This window comes from Mytilus edulis, chromosome 11 (assembly GCF_963676685.1).
Source record: "Mytilus edulis chromosome 11, xbMytEdul2.2, whole genome shotgun sequence".
Taxonomy (NCBI): Eukaryota; Metazoa; Mollusca; class Bivalvia; order Mytilida; family Mytilidae; genus Mytilus; species Mytilus edulis.
Window position 1 is genome coordinate 75,731,328 of NC_092354.1, and position 20,219 is coordinate 75,751,546.

The following is a 20,219-nucleotide window of genomic DNA, read 5'->3' on the forward strand; positions in this document are numbered from 1 at the left end:
GTCGAACTGAAACTTGTCAATTATTGGTCATATTAATTATTTGGAAAACAAAAGGTCCTGGAATGGAATATTTTTTAATCAACAGCATTGTCCTGTATGAGTTATAAATAAAGTTGAATTCTTTGATTCGCTGTTTTACGTCATGCCCGCTAACAAATTGAAAACTGTACCTATACGCCTTATTTTTAGTCCAGATGTTTAGTATTCGTATTGTTATCTTAGAAAGTCTTACTGATTAAAATACTACAATTCAGTAGTGTCAATCCTGTGATTATGACCCGTGTATATTGCATATTAATCCTGAATACACCGTTTGGTGGTGCGCCTGTCAGATGCGGAACGTACAGATAAGGTAATAGGTAACAGGTGAATATATTATTGGTATCGGTATCGGACTCGATCCGGAACTTCTTAATTATTGACAATATTAATTACGTGGAAAACAAAAGGGTCTGGAGTGGTGTAATTTTTAATCTACACCTTTGTACTATATTAGTTATATATAAAGTTGAATTCTTTGATTCGTCGTTTTTACGTGATGACGGCTGACAAATTGGACCTCGTAATTTTAGTATTATAGATAAAACACAACTTAATAACATGACTAAGACTTTAAACAGACAAACATTAAATATACTAGGATTATACACATTAAGGAGCCCTATACACACCTACAGCTTTGTAGAGTATATAATATATTAACCTTTATTTTTTACAGAAACGTTGGACTTTTTACTTCGAGGTCTGTATACCTGGTGCTTGCTGTCCTTGACAATATCCCGGATCTTGGTTTTAAAGAATGTAAACGTTGTGCAGAATCCGAAGACTCGACTCCAAAATTCACAAATATGCATGACACTATCGATAACCTTAAATATAATGGCAACTATTGCCTATGGAATTGTTATTTATGTCATGAGTCCTGTACACACAAGGCAAGCGTGTATAATTAAGAGAACACTTAAATTCATTATAATGCACGTTTCCTGGATGTTTGTTATAATTCTGAATCTGGTTTTAGCTGTGTATATCACAGTGGTATTCGTTAGGACCAATCGATGTCGAATCCGCAATCCTAGACAATATACATTCAGCAATAAAAACAGGCACAAGAACAATGCAAACGTTTCTCGAATACGAATTCCTGGGAAGAGCAGTACCCAATCACAAATTATTCCTCGGAGATACAGATCTTCGTCACGAAAACTTCTCCGACAGGTTTTAATGTCCGTCTTACTATTGATTATTTTCAATATTGCCCCAAGTACATACGTTAATCTACTGGAAATTTTAGTTGATAATCTTAAATACAACATTAAGAACCAAATAATAATCTATGCTATTTTGTCAGCATGTTTAACCATTTTAAATCCTGTTTCCTTTGGGATGTTTTCAAAAGAAAGAAGAACTGCAATAATAACCATTGTGAATCTTTCCATGTTTTCGTTTTAGCTTTCTGGATTAAGACGACCAACCTTGTTAACAGATATTTAACACATAATTGTAGATATTCAAAAGTATGTCATATTAGTTCAGTATTCGATATGCTTGCTTCTTTTCGTAGACTGGAAGACCTTATGCTCAGAAGACAACACACTAGTTATTCAAGTTATAACTGAATCGGTTTCATGATCTTTACCTTACTAGCACAAGTGTCATGTTCTCATAGTAAGGTAATACAGAGGAATTTGAATAGTCAGCATTTTTGTGATCAACCGAATTGCTTGAAAACGACTAGAACGTAATGGGTTATCTCAAAGAGAAAAGTTGACCAATACTTGCAATGGTTATCAATGTCATGTATCGAATGATTAAGATCACAATCAGATAGACGAATACCGTTTAAGGTCAAACATCATGTAAAAGAAATACAACTTTTAAAGTATTTTGTTTGATACATTGAGGAGCTTAACTCGAGAGAATGACTATTTTTGCTAAATTAAGATCTAAGAACGACACAGATCCCCCTTCTCTTTTTCTCGTGATTTTCATAAAAAGATTTGAAAAATTACTGTATACGTTTGTTAAGGTCGATGTTAGTTCATTTATTTCAGACAATGATATTTGATTGAATAATCAACTGGCAAGTAATGCAAAGTGAGATACTAACATTTTGTTTTGTTTAAATTGATCTTTGAATTTGTTTTGCCACTTATGTCATAGAATTCATTTAAATTTCAACCATTTGCATTGGGATGTCACATTCAGTTGTGCTGGTGACTTGATAGTATCACTGTTTATTAATTATTGTTTTAAAAGTGATAATTTGTACTAGGGGTAGAGAAGAGATTAACGGTATTCAATATCTTCGTGATATACAGTGCTTGGTTCATTTTATGTAACGTGTGCAACTGAAGTATTTTTGATCATATCTAACAGTTCAGCGATCAGGAACATACGATCGTTAGAGTTCAGTATATTATCAGATTTAAAAGTGGTTCTTAACCGATAGGGATATTCATTGTTTATTCAGTGTTGATCCAAAATCTGTTTTAATTCTGATACTGTGTTTTATACGTGTATATCTACAACTATCAACCTTACTTCAAATGAAGTTGGTGGTTTGTATGTACTTTATCATGTTTATATTTAATTTGCTTTAGCAGTATAGCTATGCAATGTATTATATGTTGACTTCTTAATAAACTCGTAGGAAACTATGTAAAATCCTAAGACTCATTTACTAATATTTATAGGATGTAAGTTAAGACAGGTTTAGATTTACTAACGTATACATCAAAAATCAAAAGACATAAACTATTGTTGGTAGATAATGAATTACTATTCCGTGAGGAATCATTTAAAAAAAAACTCTGACTTCATGTCGAAGTCAACAAAGACACAACATATGTTACAAAACCCTGCATACGGTATATATAGTAACAAACGCCATCAACAGACAAAACAAATATTGTACACAATGTACTTTAAAAAAACATCAACTTCTTCATATAGTTGTTTTCATAGAAACATGTAAGTCCATCTGAGCTATTTGACAGATTATAGATATACTCTGTAATAGAAAGTCATTAAAAAGTAAAATCACAAAAAACTGAACTTAGAGGAAAATCAATTCGGAAAGTCCATAATCATATTGCAAAATCAAATAACAAAACGAATAAAAAACAAATGGACAAGAACTGTCATATACCTGACTTGGTACAGGCATTTTCAAATGTTGAAAATGGTGGATTCAACCTGGTTTTATAGCGCTAACCCTTTCATTTTGATGACAGTCTCATCAAATTCCGTTATATTTACATTGATGCGTTAACTAAACAGAAACAATAAATAAAACAGTCAAAATATGGGTACATCAGTCGTCATCGTATAACAATTTTAAAAGGAACAATTTAACATCTATCTACAAACACATTCATTGATTTGTGTGTCTGACGTCAGAAAATTTTATACGTCACATAGATTTGTCGTTCAATGTACATATAAACAATTTTAAAATTTACATAGGCACTGTTAGAATATAGGGTTAAAAAATCACTGCGACGCTTCTTTGTAATTGTCGATATTTTACAAAAGGTTAAGAATGATTCATGGACTACTGTACATCAGCTTCTGTTGCAATTAATATAAAAATTAATAACAATCGGCAGTTTTCCAAAAGTGTTAATATGAACTGATATGTTAAATCAAATTGATAGGTATAACACCTTAAAGTTGTCATATTCTAAATCGCATTTTCTGGATGCTAGATATTATACATATCATGTACCGATACTTTGAATATCTACTTAAAATAACCGTAAATGAATACAAACATCACTTCTTTTATATATGGATTGGTAAGATAATAATCATAAAAAAAGGCTAAATCCATCAAGGAAGGACAAACATTAAGAATGAAACAAGTTTATATAAATCAAACAGTTCATCCTTAATCACAATACAGCTATAATATGAGGTGTGTAGAAGAGTAAAGCTGTTTGGAACAGGATTCCGTTAAAAACATGCTCAGAAACTATTTTTGAATAGTGGAGAACAAAACAATACAGAATTATATAAATACAGTACACACATCGACCGAATGATTTGTGACAATATAATAAACTGTAGCCATCTGTCTGTATATTTACAGGACTATATGATTTTATCAGAGCATCTGTACACATGTAATAGACTAGTCCGCCAGGTAACCAATCTATCTTTCTTTAGGACTTCACTGATTCCAAAGGATTCCAAAGGATGGTTGTATTCCTTTCCAAAAAAATGATTTCAGCTAGTAGTCAGGCCAATTAAAGATAATCTACACACTCAAGGCATTTCGCTTAAATTGAAATAGTATTGCTTGCTATGTAGGTTTAGAAGTAAATCAAATTGATATCCTATATTCACAACTAAATGTCACTGTAATGACCATTTGAACTTTACCCAGTTAACACATGCAACACATTTGTTAATGAAACAAGTGAGAATTCGCCCTGTTTTGAACTTTAATAAATTTTTATGTTAAGCATACTTTTTTCACATTAGTCTTACCCGGCCACGTCCACTTGTATGTTTCCATCTGATGAGTTAAGCCTTTTTCAACTGATGTTTATAGTTCCTTATTATGTTGTACTGTTATACCACTGTCCCAGGTTAGGGGGAGGGTTGGGACCCCGCTAACATGTTTAACCCCTCCACATTATTTATGTATGTACCTGGCCCAAGTCAGGAGTCTGTTTTTCAGTGGTTGTCGTTTGTTTATGGGTTACATATTGTTTTTGTTTAATTTTTTTTACATAAATAAGGCCGTTAGTTTTCTCGTTTGAATTGTTTTACATTGTCTTATCGGGGCCTATTATAGCTGACTATGCGGTATGGGCTTTGCTCATTGTTGAAGGCCGTATGGTGACCTATAGTTGCTCTTTTGTGGATAGTTGTCTCATTGGCAATCATACCACATCTTCTTTTTTATATTTGTCAGATACGTTTATAGATATCACAAATGAAATGTTGTATGTATTCTAATGAGACAACTCTCCAAAAGATTACACAGACATTAACAACAATAGGTCACCGGACGTCCTGCAACAATGAATAAAGCCAATACCGCAAAGTCAGCGATTAAAGGCGCCAAAATGACATTGTAAAACACTTCAAACGAGAAAACTAATGACCTTATTATGTACAAAAACAAATATATAACACATAAACAAACCACTGAATTACAGGCGCCTGACTTGGGACAGATGGCACATATATACATAATGTCAACAAACGACAACAAACCATGATATATCATCCCAACACAAAACAAAAATAACCTTTGTTTTAGTTTGATATTTTGGACTACTTTATTATATCATCCTGTATCAACTTTTCATATCTGACGTTTTTGTGTCGGTGATAATATTTAAATGCTCATCTTACTTATTGATTTTTTTTTTAAAGTGTTAGCTTGTCGTATTTGAAACGATGCTTGGTATCAAAATTGAAATCCGCAGGAGTTTGATCTTAACTTCAATCGAAATAAGTTCTGTCAAACAGTAATACTGATTTTAATAATAAAAAAAAACAACATAAGAACAAGCTGGCTTGAAAAAAAGATACAATATGTGTACGTAAATTGAACAACCTTTTTTAAATGAATAGTGATTAAAACTGCATTAACAAAAATAACAACAATCATTTCAAACAAGCAATGATCAAATTCACAAACTGTTAAAAACTATAATATATATAGGTGTGCTACAATTTTCGGTTTTCGAGATTCATACTCCGGCATTTGCATAAGTCTTATTGTTAAACTATAGCTTAAACATCAACTATATCAATCAGAATCATGAATAGCTCAGCTGAAGCAATTACAATTATTTGTGTAAGGTGAATAAAAGTAGATTGGGTATGATCATGGACTAACAATAGTTTTTCTTCCGATGATGTTTATTATGATATTTTAATAGTCACTTTTACTTCGTTGGAAGCCAGTTGCGATATTTTACATGTTTGTATAAACTAGCAACATGACACAAATACTATCTAACTCTCTTCACTATAAAAAAAAACAAAAAAACTATATTTAAATTGATTAATATTAAAACACAGCAAGATACAACAAAAAATAGCCGTTTTTTTAGTCCTCGATCAGAACCTGTAGTTTGTTGGCTGTCATTGGTTTATGTTTCTCGTATATTTTTTTTTTGTAAATTGTGTTGTTATAGATTAATCCGTTAGTTTTTCACAGTTCAATTGTTTCATATCCTCCATGTGTATTTATTTACAACCCACTATACAGTTAGAGTAGAAAGTCATACGGTTAACTAACTTACTCTGAATTATGTGATTCTGATAAGGTAATTATACATGTTTCTATTCATTGGTTGATTAATTTATTATAGATATTATACAAAACTCAATACTTTGTTTTCAAAAATGAACCTAAACATAGATATCGTGAAAAACTTTGACGTACATTAAATGACTACCGTAATCATGTTTGTATACATGTCTAGCAATGATATTTGTTGAATTTATATTAAATTTTAGACATGTTTTATGTCTTTGCGATAAACACTAGTTCCTGTGAAACACTTTTGTCGAGTTCAACCTTTTGGGTTACAATGATGATTGCAAATGACAGGACCAACAACAAAAAAAAATGCTTTTAACTTTTTTTTATCATACGATATATCTTAAAATATAATTTTATAAGATTTATCTTAAATATACATTCTTAAAATAAATTTGCCAAATTAGTTTTTCGCAAACAAAAAAGTGCAAATATGTTCCATATTGTTAGAAAAGTACATAAAAGCATTTCAATTGAGTTCTTTTTGTCTTTTATGTGGAATAAACTCACACAAATGGAGAACTGAAAATAGCAAAATATGTTGGCACATACACAACAAAAGTTGCCAACCTTTTCTATTTAGTTAGAATGTTATACATATGCATTAACATTAGGTTCTTTTTTACCCCTACAACGAAAAGTTGTACACACATTGAGAGCACTTTGAAACTACGGTTACTTATATTTATGACGTTACAAATAACATATGACTATCATCTTGTTATATAAATATTCTTGTAATTGCCCACTAATTGATTATTTTTGTATCTGACATTTCTCTTTGAGCCAGTGATAATATTTTTAATAAGCGATAGACAAATGACGTTCAGAACTCTGTTTTTGTAATATTCAGGACATGGACTCAACTACATGCTATGATTATCAAGACTGACGTCACAAATGACAATCAAATAGTAAACAATAGTGCTCTTGTTGGGGATGCGTTTCTAATCTTTTCTTGTTTGTTTATTAATTTGACGACTAGTAACCACATGTCTTCATAAGACCCGACGACGCAGCCAACAATGTAGCTACCAACGCAGTGGTTTGCCATTTAAAGGACACTTTAGTTCGTGGTGAAATTATACGTTTGTAAATGTGTCTATATTCAGCTACGTGACCCCACATAGAGTCAACTAGTAAACACTATGTGTTGTTCCATATTGCAGCTAACGCAAATGTCTGGTCTATAGATTAAATGCTACAATCAAGCATAAACCTGAATAAACAAAATTTGAATATACTGTCACATATTCTTTCTTTAAAAAGTAAAAACACAAAAATACTGAACTCCGAGGAAAATTCAAAAAAGGAAAATCAAAAAGCAAAAAGCAAAATCAAAAGTCCAAACACATCAAACGAATGGATAACAACTGTCATATTCCTGACTTGGTACAGGCATTTTCTAATGTAGAAAATGGTGGATTGAACTCTAGTTATCGTTTCCAATGGTATGTATTTAATGAAGTTAACTAATTTTGGATGGTAACAATTCAATGAATGCTCTAGATGATTCTGTACTTTTAATGGGCCTTTTAATTTTCTCTACAACAAATATCAGCACAATATTTGCAATCAAAAACATTACAGTTCATTTAAAATATTTGTCTTTATATTATTTGCTGCACATTATATAGATGTGTGTCATTTAAATTGCACATAAGTGCAAATAAACTTCAGAAATTAACAAGAAGTCTGCTGGTATGAATGAAGCTTGTATTGTCCCTTTGACGTAATTAAATTACGTTTTGTTCATAAAGTATACTGAACAGTCATATAGCCAATTGCAACTCTAAAAATCAGACTTGTTTGATATCAGAAGCGAGCAGTCGTACTTTCGGTACCAAGGAGGTCGCAAGCAGTCTTTTGAAGAGCAATTTATTATTTCCCCGTTGTGCATTAAACAGAAAGAGCAGTATCCCCAACACGTGAACTGTTCAAACATCATTTATTTGACCTCTATCAGCATGTTAATACACATCGTCAGAAACGACATGTGTTGAATCAATACATTTTTAACGAAGCTCTGCCGCGTTTAAGTTTAAGCAATACACATTGTTGTCCATGGGTGACGTTTATTGATTTCTACTTCACTTGAATTCTGAAGTCTAAATGACAAACAAACTACAAAACAAAACAAACCCATATATCTCATGCATACACAGAATATAGAAACATGTTGTGTGTACGCATATTAAAGTTTATTGATTATCAATGATAGTAAACAAAACAAAAGAAAGACATTTTAATTATATTATTGTCTTTGTGGTTTCTCTAATATATATTACACCTTCAACATTGATTCATGGGATTACTAACTAATCAACATTAAAAAAAACTAAAGTTAGGGCTTGAAGATGCAGGTATCAATTATTTCACACCATTAAATAGAGATGCACAAGTAAGCATGAATTTCATTAGAACACACGAATGATTTCTGAGAGTGTAAAGAGTGGTTTCCCTTCTCAGGAAGTTACTATTGCTTTCAAAAACACCTTTGTCCTTGAATCTTCTTACAAATGACCATTGCAAACTTTTATCTAACTTTATATCAACGATGTCATAGTTAGATGCCAGCATATCAAGCAAGCCGTCATATTTGTACATAACATCCCCGGGAAGTCACTATGAGTTTTTCTAAGTAGAAAGATACACTTCCCCGTGCGATATTTGTCAGACAGAAATGGCATGGTGAAAAGAGTTACTTGTGAGTCAATTGTTCAAACATCCTTTAATGACGACCATTACCTTGTTAATGTACATACTCGGCATTGACATTTGAAGATCAATACAGTTTCTCATATCCAATTTCACACACGTGTAAGCTTTTGTGCTAGACATTTGTTCCTGGGAGACACGTTTGAGGGTTTCTACGTTTTCAATTTATTCTGAACAACAACCAAACGTCAAAAACTACCAATACAACCGCATGCCAACACAAAAAAAGGAAAACAATATATATTAAGTTCAAGTCTCCCATAAAACCATGCAAAGATAAGAGGGATGAAAGATACCAAAGGGACAGTCAAACTCATCAATCGTTAAACAAACTGACAACGCCATGGCTAAAAATGAAAAAGACAAACAGAAAAACAATAGTACACATGACACAACATAAAAAACTAAAGAATAAACAACACTAACCCAACCAAAAACTAGGAAAATGCAAAATGGTCCGAAAGTACTTTTCCCAAAAACAAATAAAATCTTTAGCAGATAGAACATATGGATAGGTAAAATGAAAACACAAAATATTTTTTTCTTTAATTTTTTTTAGATAAAATTATGAGCAGGTGAAACTTTACATGTCATTTTACATATGCAAATAGCATTAAAATCACAATTTTCACAATTTTTTACCTTAAATATTTTTGTAATAATAAAAATGATGCGTTTTTCTATTGATATTTCAAGAAGAACTACATTAAATGATTCATATTGTAATTTATTTTTCTTATCTTGAACAGCATTTTGTCAAAATAATTTCAAAATATATACATGAACAATGATAAAGGCAATTTGCTCATAGAACTAAAATTGTAACAAAAAGAAACAAGCGTATTTCCATTAATGATAAAAATAAGTTCAGATGAAAAGACATTTTATAAACCTTAACTTAAGTCTTATAAAACATGTAAAAGAGGGATGCGATATTTCATACGAACAGTCTAACTCATAATGTCTGGCTGAAAATAAAAGAAGACAAACAGACAAACAATAGACCACATGACACAACATAGTTTTCTATAAGCAACTCGAACCTACCAAAACTAGGGGTGATCTCGGGTGCTCCGGAAGGATAAGCAAATCCTGCTCCGCATGTGACACCCGTTGCGATAAATAGTCTTATTTGGGAGGTAATATTCATGAAAGGGAAGGGGACTTTAATTACGACGTAAGGAACATATCCGATATCACTTTTAACATCCACTAACGGCAAATAATTATGAGATAAATGATTTTCTTTTCAAAATTTGGGTACATGTGTACTTAAAAACGATTTTTATCAAATTGGCATAATAAGTTGTGAATTCTGTAAAATGCATATACTTCACACTTGTTATTCTTTTAAATTGCTTATATGTAAGATATCTTGTTAAAAGGGGGCTGTATTTCATAGAATAAAATTTTCTTGAAAATTTAGATGAAAGGAATATGTGCTATTAAGGCCATTTGTGGCCATTTTTCATATACAATATGAACTTTTGAATTTAGATTTCTTTCTTTTACTGTTAAAAGTTGAAATGGTAAATATAAAAACAATAAGCTTGTAACCCATAATATATTATAATTTAAGAAGTCTTAATGTCACAGAAACAGCCACTTTTCCAGTTTGCATACACTTACTTAAGACACTGGCCATTTGCATGCAGATTAGATATTATGGATTATTGATAGTAGTACACCAAATAAAACAATGCTTTTTATACAATGTTATACTTGAAAACTGTTTTCTTTGTTCCTCTAATATAAATCCTACCTCCATATTTCTTTGGTATGGCTTAATGATGCAGGTATCAACTATTTCATTAATCTAAAAAAAATATACCAGAACAAATAATCAATGACAATAATGGTTCTGCAACCACGAAATTACGAGAATTTATATAAACAGACAGTAAATTATGTTGTTATGATATATGTTTCTGGATATTAGTGATGCGTGCATTATGTGACGTTCTTATCAATTGTTATTTTGTCACTAATGACATTCCAGAATAACTGTTAGGAATTCTGTTGCTTAAAACTTTGTGATTTGTGTGGACTTGTACTCACAAATTATTTTTCTTCATACGGGATTATTCAGCTACGACCTATATTATAGTTTGTTGTAAATACTACACGTTAGTTCCGTGAGTTCGTCTTTATTTTGGTCCGTACATAGAGAGCCAACAAGTAAACAATAACATTATTACTGCATTGCATCATCTTTATACCTCTTGACAATAAAATATGTCTACGATGTTACCAAAATATCACTTCTAATATCGTTTTGAAGAGCAGTAAACTGCTGTTGCCTTTATCATGTTTATTAAATTATGCCTCTAGAGACTTCTGTACAACTTACCGGTCATTTTGGTTTTAACCAACAGGAAAAACAACGAATATGTCATTACTCAAAATAAAGACTGGCAAAAAAGGTTTGGTACTTTTTATATCAAAAGCTAAAATTTAAATAATGGTAAGTATGTACATTGTCATTATTCGGATTTTTTTTATTTTGTTATTGCCCGTTTTGAAAATATGAGTTGGTTAATAAAAAAGCCCTACGAACACATCAAAGTCTTAAAATCAAGTCAGTGTTTATATATAATGTATCTTCACAAGATAGTGTGAATTCTGTAGGAAGTTGATCCAAAGCTAAACCGACTTAAGATATCTGCTAAAAGAGTCAACTGTTGATTTTTTAAATAAAAAGAAAAACAAATACGATCAGCTGGTTTGAAACACACTCTTGGTGTATGCAAAGTAAAATGTATTTAATATTGAAATAGTAAACAAAACTACATTCACACATACATTCTATAAAACAACAAAGCTTTTTCGATTGCATACTGTTTTCAATGTTTCTCTAATTTAAATCACACGACGGATGCCACATGTGGAGCAGGATCTGCTTACCCTTCCGGAGCACCTGATATCACCCCTAGTTTTTGGTGGGGTTCGTGTTGTTTATTCTTTAGTTTTCTATGTTGTGTCATGTGTACTATTGTTTTTCTGTTTGTCTTTTTCATTTTTAGCCAAGGCGTTGTCAGTTTGTTTTAGATTTATGAGTTTGACTGTCCCTTTGGTATCTTTCGTCCCTCTTTTCTCCTTCAATATTACTTAATGAGATTGCTTCATAATCATCATTTGAAAGGTTATATTAACACATCAAAGGCAGGTATAAAACCAACATCAGAACTTTTAAAAAGATTACCAAACAAGTTTCTAAAGACGATGGCTGCATGCAACACTTTAACGTCGACTAACAACAATTCTCCTGTATTTTGGATCTGTATTTTCTGTAATATATTTGGAATACTTTTAAATAGTATGTTTGCTTACACGAGTATCAAGATAAACGACAAGAAAAAACTAGTTGACAAAACGATTTTAGCTGTCACTGTTGTTAAATTACTCCAGGCATCTGTTGCAGTTGTGAAATCTTCATTCAAATATTCACTCGGCAAAGAAGATTTCGACACGTTTACCCTCAACGCCTTTGGTAAGTACCATTATGCAAACTTCTAACTTTGTATACCCGAACAAAAACAGGTATTTGAAATCATTTGCGATTGAGTATATTTTAAAAGGAAGAATTTCACCAAATATAGGTAAACATAATTTTGTGTAGATACATCTATAATAAATTGAGCGTCAACAATCATTTGATAATGCATTTCCGTGCTTAGTTATTTAACATGTTTCAAATTATACCGAAATACAAATTGTATCTTTTGATAAAGTGTTTTTTTTTATAATATTTATTCTCAAACATGTCAATTACTATGCTGATACCTAAATGTCAATTTGAAGTTACGATATAACCAATGACATCAAACTGATAATCCCCCAAGTCTTTGAAAATTAGCAATGTTTATCGCCTTCAAACATACCAAATCAGATGACATCTGTTAAAAACAGGAAGTACAAATTTTAATTAGCTGATAACTTGGCAATTGTTTGATGGAAATCGTTGTGTATGAGTATTGTATTCAGCATTTGCCTTTATTTGTAAAGTTAATCAGCATACACAAAAATAGTATGCATATGCTATAAATGCTCATACTCTTCCTGTTGAATATACATTAAGGTGGTGTGGTATGTTTGTTAATGACACAACTAAACAACAGAGACAAACTGGTGTATATATTATTTTCGATAGCGTACCAAAGTCATCGATGGCCAAAAATATACAAATCAAATAAAGGCCCTGACATAACCAAATGTAAAACAGAGAAAAACGGCTTATCTATATACAAAACAACAAAGAAAAAAATGAATATTATAGAACGCTACTTAATTAAACTATCAGGCAAACATAAAATATAATAGGATTATACAAAGTAAAATCACTAAAAAAATGAACTCAGAGGAAAATCAAATCGGAGAGTCTCTAATCATGACAAAATTGAAATGACAAAACACACCAAAAACGAATGGACAACAATTGTCATATTACTGACTTGGTACAGGGATTTTCAAATGTAGAAAATGGTGGATTAAACCTGGTTTTATAGCGCTAAACCTCTTACATGTAGACACTTTATACACACCCAAAACTTTGTTGCGTATATATTATAGTAACTCATATTAACATTTTTGTTTACAGAAACGTTGGACTTTTTACTTAGAGGTCTTTATATTTGGTGCTTGCTGTCCTTGACAGTATCCCGGATCTTGGTTTTTAAGAACGTAAACGTTGTACAGAATGCAAAGGCTCGATTCCAAGTATCACAAATCTGCATGACATTATCGATCACTTTAAATATAATGGCAACTATCGCCTATGGAATTGTTATCTTTATCATGAGTCCTGCACACGCAAGTCAAACGTGTATAATTACGAGAATACTTAAATTCATTATAATGGACGTTTCCTGGATGTTTGTTATAATTCTGAATCTGGTTTTAGCTGTGTACACCACAGTGGTTTTCGTTAGGACCAATCGATGCCGAATCCGCAATCCTCTAAAATATACATTCAACAACAACAGCACGAACAAGAACAGTACAAACGTTTCTCGAAGACGAGCTCCTGAGTTAAGCAGGACTCAATCACAAGTTATTCCTCGGAGAATTCACAGAGGATATAGATCTTCGTCACGAAAACTTCTCCGACAAGTGTTGATGTCCGTCTTACTATTAATTATTTTCAATATTGCCCCAAGTACATATGTTAATGTATTGGAAATTTTAATTGATAATCTTAAATACAACATTACGAACCAAATGATAATCTATGCTATTTTATCAGCATGTTTAACTATTTTAAATCCTATATCCTTTGGGATGTTATCGAAAGAAAGGAGAACTGCAATTATAACCATTGTGAATCCTTCCATGTTTTCATGTTCGTTTTCTTGATTCAGACGACCAATCTTTTCAACAGACAGTTAACACCTAATTGTCGACCTTAATCGAATTAGATATTTAAAAGTCTGTCACATGTGTTCAGTATTCGATACGCTTGATACTTTTCATCGGCTGAAAAAACTTCAGCTAAAATGACAACACACTAGTTATTCAATTTATAATTGACGCAGTATCATCGTCTTCACTGAAACAACACAATAAGCTTGTTATTGTAATGAAGTAATGCAAATGAATTCGAACAGCCATCATTTGTGAAATCAAATGATTAGTATGAAAAAAGGCTGAAAGGGGAAAATCGGCAGTATTGAACATTTACCACATAGAGTTTAGCATGTTTGTACTACAAGATGGTATACTCACATCTTGTATTGTTAAAATGAATTTTTCAATTTGTTTTGATACTTATGTCGTAGTATTCATGTGATCAGTTTTAACTATATGCATTAAGATGTCTTAATCACATGTGCTACTGACTTGATGGTGTCATTGTTTAGAAGTGACTGTTTTATACGAGATTAGTTGTAGTAAGTTATGGGAAAAGAACTGTAAATATTCGTATTTACCTGTTTTAATTTATGTGATATATTGTATTATATACGTGTATGTCCACAACTATCCGACAAAGTTCGAATTTATATTTAAATTGTTTAAGCCATATATATATTATTTGCTAACTTTATAATAAATTCGAAATGAATGGTGATTAAATTCTGATACTCATTCACTGTTATTTACGAGATGTAATTTTAAACAGGTATCGATGTGCCAACGCTACATCTAGTGAAAAAAAATATCAGAATACATCAAATCGTTAAGAGAAAAAAAACCATGACAGCATGTCAAATTGTGTCACTTTAATTTGAGTTAAACAAAAACAAAAACTAAAATCCGAAGACCATGAAGACCAATGAAAAAAATAGCAACACAAGCAACAGGCAAAACACAGAGTGCGCACAAGGCGCAAAAAAACATCAACACCTTTTTATAGTTGTAACCACAGATATTTCCATCTTTATTAGGTGAACGATTATAGATTTTCTCGGGGAGAAAAATCATATGACGCCCATTGGTGGTTTTAAATATGTTATGAACCGTTTTGAGGACTTTGCACACTGTGTCCAAAAGTTCAAAAGTTGCTGTCAAGACAAAGATGAGAATCAAATAAAATTTGCAGTGCTGCAAATGTGTTAATATGAATGCATATGTTAAATCAAATTTATGGGTATATCACCTGATAATTGTCACATTTTAAATTGCATTTATGAGTGCTAAATAACATAAATATGATGAGTCGATACTCTAAATATTAACTTCGAAAAAACGTTAATGTATAAACGAGTATCACTTCCTTTATATGTTTTGATAAAACAATAATCATGATGAAGGTTAGGAAAAATATAAAAAAAAGGCAACATCAGGCAGCGTATAAGATACATTAGACCAAGCAGCACATACCTAATCACAATCCGACTATAAGATGAGGTACGTAGGAGAGTATAGCAGTTTGAATCATAATTCCGTTACAAAATAGTTATCAAAGGTACCAGGATTGTAATTTAATACGCCAGACGCCCGTTTCGTCTACATAAGTCTTATCAGTAACGCTCAGATAAAAACAACCGCTATAAAGCCAAACAAGTACAAAGTTGGAGAACATTGAGGACCCAAAATTTCAAAAAAAGTGCAAAAATAAAGGCAACAGTAGTATACCGCTGTTAAAAATTTATAAATCGATAGAGAAAAAACAAATTCTGGTTACAAACTAAGACTGAGGGAAACGTATCAAATATAAGAGAACTACGACACAACAGAGACACAACACCGAAATGTAACACACACAGAAACGAACTATAATGTGACAATGGTCATTTTCCTGAGTTGGTACAGGGCATTTTATGATGGTGGCTTGAACCTGGTTTTGTGGCTTGCAAATCCTCCCGCTTTAATGGCAGTGTTAAATATAACATTAACATGACAACACTACACGACAGGGTTAGATAGACAGATAAATGGGAGAAAAATATAGGACAGAGAAATAAACGAATAATAGAAATCAAAAGGTAAGTGTTTAAAAACAAAGGTAATCTATTTCTGGGATAAGAAAAACCTTAGTTTCATAACAGGAAAATTATAAGAATTACCATATAATTGATATTTATGTCAACACCGAAATGCTCTCAAATGTCTGTTTATAGTGAAGCATAATACACACAACAATGCATATATAAAATACAATACACATATCGACAGGATGATTTGTGACAATGCCACGAACTGTTTCAATCTGCTTTATATATTTATCGGACTAGCCAATTCATTTAAAAACATCTCAATATTGCTACATTGCTAGCGTTGTACTATTCAAGTTCGATGGCCATGAGAAATTGGTTTATTAGAAGTGTGTTATGACGGAAAGGCTTCGAAGAACTGGTTTGGACGAACATCCATTTATATGTACTGACTTGTTATAATGGTCTTGCAGTTTGGTTGACATTAGAAAAAATATGTTATGATCTTATATATGTTCCAGACCGTATGCGTATATGGACCGTATGCTTACTTTTTCAATATACGCATACAGTCGGACCGTACGCGTACGGTCTGACTAATATTAAGAATTTGGTCAAGTTTATTAGATACAAATGTATATAACAGATCAACATAACTTATATCTCAAATTAACATAAAAAGTTGAATAGTAATTGAAATAACTTAACATTTTAACTATTTGTAAAAAATTAGGCTTATTTAATCTGTTAATCTCCTGTACTTAGCATGTCAGTAATTCATTAATTACAGCCCAGTATGCTCATTGAAAGTTATCGGAAGTAAACATAATGTGGGAGGACAATTGTTTTAGAATATTTAGGAACTTTACAAAAAATGCATATGCAAAGGAACATGCATGAACAAAAACATGTTAATGTTAAAAATATATGACGTTCCTTGTGGAAGCAAGTGTCATCTTGGGACAGAGTAACAAAATAGGATTCACGGATATAAAATAAAACAAATATTTTAAAATTTTAATTGTTCACTTATTCACTGTATCCATCTTATTGTAATAATAACAATTTGTATAACTAAAAATAAAGATTTTGATAAATGTTTGTTAACATTTAACCCATATGATCCCAAAACATGTATGGTCAGCTGGACCGTACGCGTATACTCATATGGTCCGACCGTGCGCGTATGGTCGGACCGAACGAGTATACGTATACGGTCCGACCGTACGCGTATGGTCGGACCATACGAGGATACGTATACGGTCCGGACCGTACGCGTACGGTCCAAATACTCGTATGGTCTGGAACATATATAATAAACACTCTGTGTCAATTTTGCTGTAAATGTACAGCAACATGCATTGAGGGTGAAGGTAAAGGTAATATCTTTGGTTATGTTGCTTGCTAGCTGAACCTTGAAGTCATTATTAGGTTAGGTCTACTACCTTTCATTTCTAGTAGAATATCCTACTCTGTGACTGCAATACTTCGAACGGATATCAGGTTTTAAGCTGCCAAGCAAGCCAACCAAAGATAATATATATACCTACACACTACACGCATTTAGCTGTAATTGACATATTCATTTATTGCTTGATACGTAGGTTTGAAATTTACTCTCAATTATATTAGGACATAGAGGGCAATAACAATACTATACATGTTACACCTTACTCTTGTTACTAATGCTTATTTGAAAGTAAATGTTACTGTAGCGACCATTCGAACTTTACTCCGTCAACACATCTGTTAACGAAGCAAGTGAAAAGTGACAATGTTTTGAACTTCAATATCATGTTGTGTTTAGCGTATTATTAACCAATACATATCCATCATCAAATGGACAAACTCATACATATTTTAAAAACAAACCATGACCATATGCAATGTCAAGATACAGGTATAAGCATATCGTAGGGCCATGGATTGGAATATGTATATGTATATAACAATAACATTTGCTTTGATTTTGAATTGTATTTTTATTACTGATAACAAATACAATACAAAAATATTAAAGCGTACATTCAGAGATCTAAGTACAGTGTTGAATTAATAACCTTTAAGCATAAGTTTATTGGATTGATAAGAATAAGATTAGCATCGTCCAATGCCAATATTATTTTTCGGTATTACTTTCGTTCATATGTATGATTATTAATAACTTTTTCTGACAAGAAAGCTTGTTTTGATATATTCGTTTGAATAAAAAAAACATCTTACAAACATCTAAAAAATATTTGAACATCGGTATACTACTGTTGCCTTTATTTACCTATTATAACTGTCTTATTCATGCATCGTTGTAAATATAATGAAATCTGATACGAATGTCATACAAGCACGAGGTTTAGCGCTATACACGCGCTATAAAACCAGGTTTAATCCAACATTTGAAAATGTATGTACCAAGTCAGGAATATGACATTTGTTGTCCATTCGTTTGACGTGTTTTATCATTTGATTTGCCTATTTGATTAGGGGTTTTCTGTTTTCCTCGGAGTTGAGTATATTTGTAAATAAAGGCAACAGTAGTATACCGATGTTCAAATATTTTTTAGATGTTTGTCAAGTATTTAGAAGTTTAATCTAAGAAAACTTGTCCTGTTAAGAACAAAAACGGATTGCATTTCAATTTTTAAATTAAAATATCAAAATATAACAACAACCACGATGATGTCATGGTAAGATGATCGCTAAAGAAGCTCACAGTCGTATATTGCATCCCTAGGAGGTCACCATGACAATTTCGGAGTAAAAATTTACTAATTGCAGAATTTTGTTACAAGAGAAATGCCTATGTCTTGGCAAAAGCATAATGCTGTGTCAACCGGTCAAACAACATTTGGTGACCAACATCATCGTGTTGATATACATTCTTGGCAGACATTTACTAAAAAAAAAAAATAACCGCTTTTAAGATTTAATTTCAATTATGTTTTGTTTTAAGTGCTATTTATTACTTATTATACGTACCTTCGAGTCCTACATAAATACATTTTGTTATGAATGAAATCTATGTATACTTGTCTTTATTTTTTGGTAATGTTCATTGTTTGTATGGTGTTTTTTTTTAAGTGATTAAGATTATAACACAATGTTTGCTGCTATCCCCTATTTTTGAAATGTTAACCTAGTATGTTTGTTTGTTTTATTCCCACATAGCGGTTAATATAATTGAATGTGATGCAATTGTCATGAAAATGAAAAGTTGCGCTAGCTATAAACCCAGGTTAAATTAATCATTTTCAACATAACAAAATGCATGTACAAAGCACACGAACGTTGTTATCTGTTTGTATGATGTGTTTTAGCTTTTGATTTCTCCATTTGATACATAGGTTAGGAACTTTCCGCTTTAAATTTTTTTCGGAGTTCAGTATTTTTGTGATTTTGATTTTTCCTGTACTAAAGGTATTACAACAGGCTTCGGACTTAGGATAGCAACGTAACTAATATTGTCGGAGCTATTTTTTCAAATAAAAAATCAAGGACGATCATTTATCTTCAATCAGAAATGCAATGGTGATTGATTTACACCTTGAACGAATTGTGACGAATCAAAAGTGGTAAGTGCATTGTGCAAAAGATAAACAATTGGACTGTAATAATAGAAACAACTATAAGTACAGCATATACCTAATTTCTGTAGAATTTTTGAACTGGAAAAAATAGCAATTTTTGAAAAGGTCGTGGCCATCTTGAAAAAATATTTTTTGTTCATGGCCATCAGTTTTTTCTTAAAAAGTATATAATAATGATGCTTTGTGCTAATCGTCATGTTTGTATCATCATTTGCACAGTTCGCTCGATTTTTATTATTAATAGTCACCACTACTTGA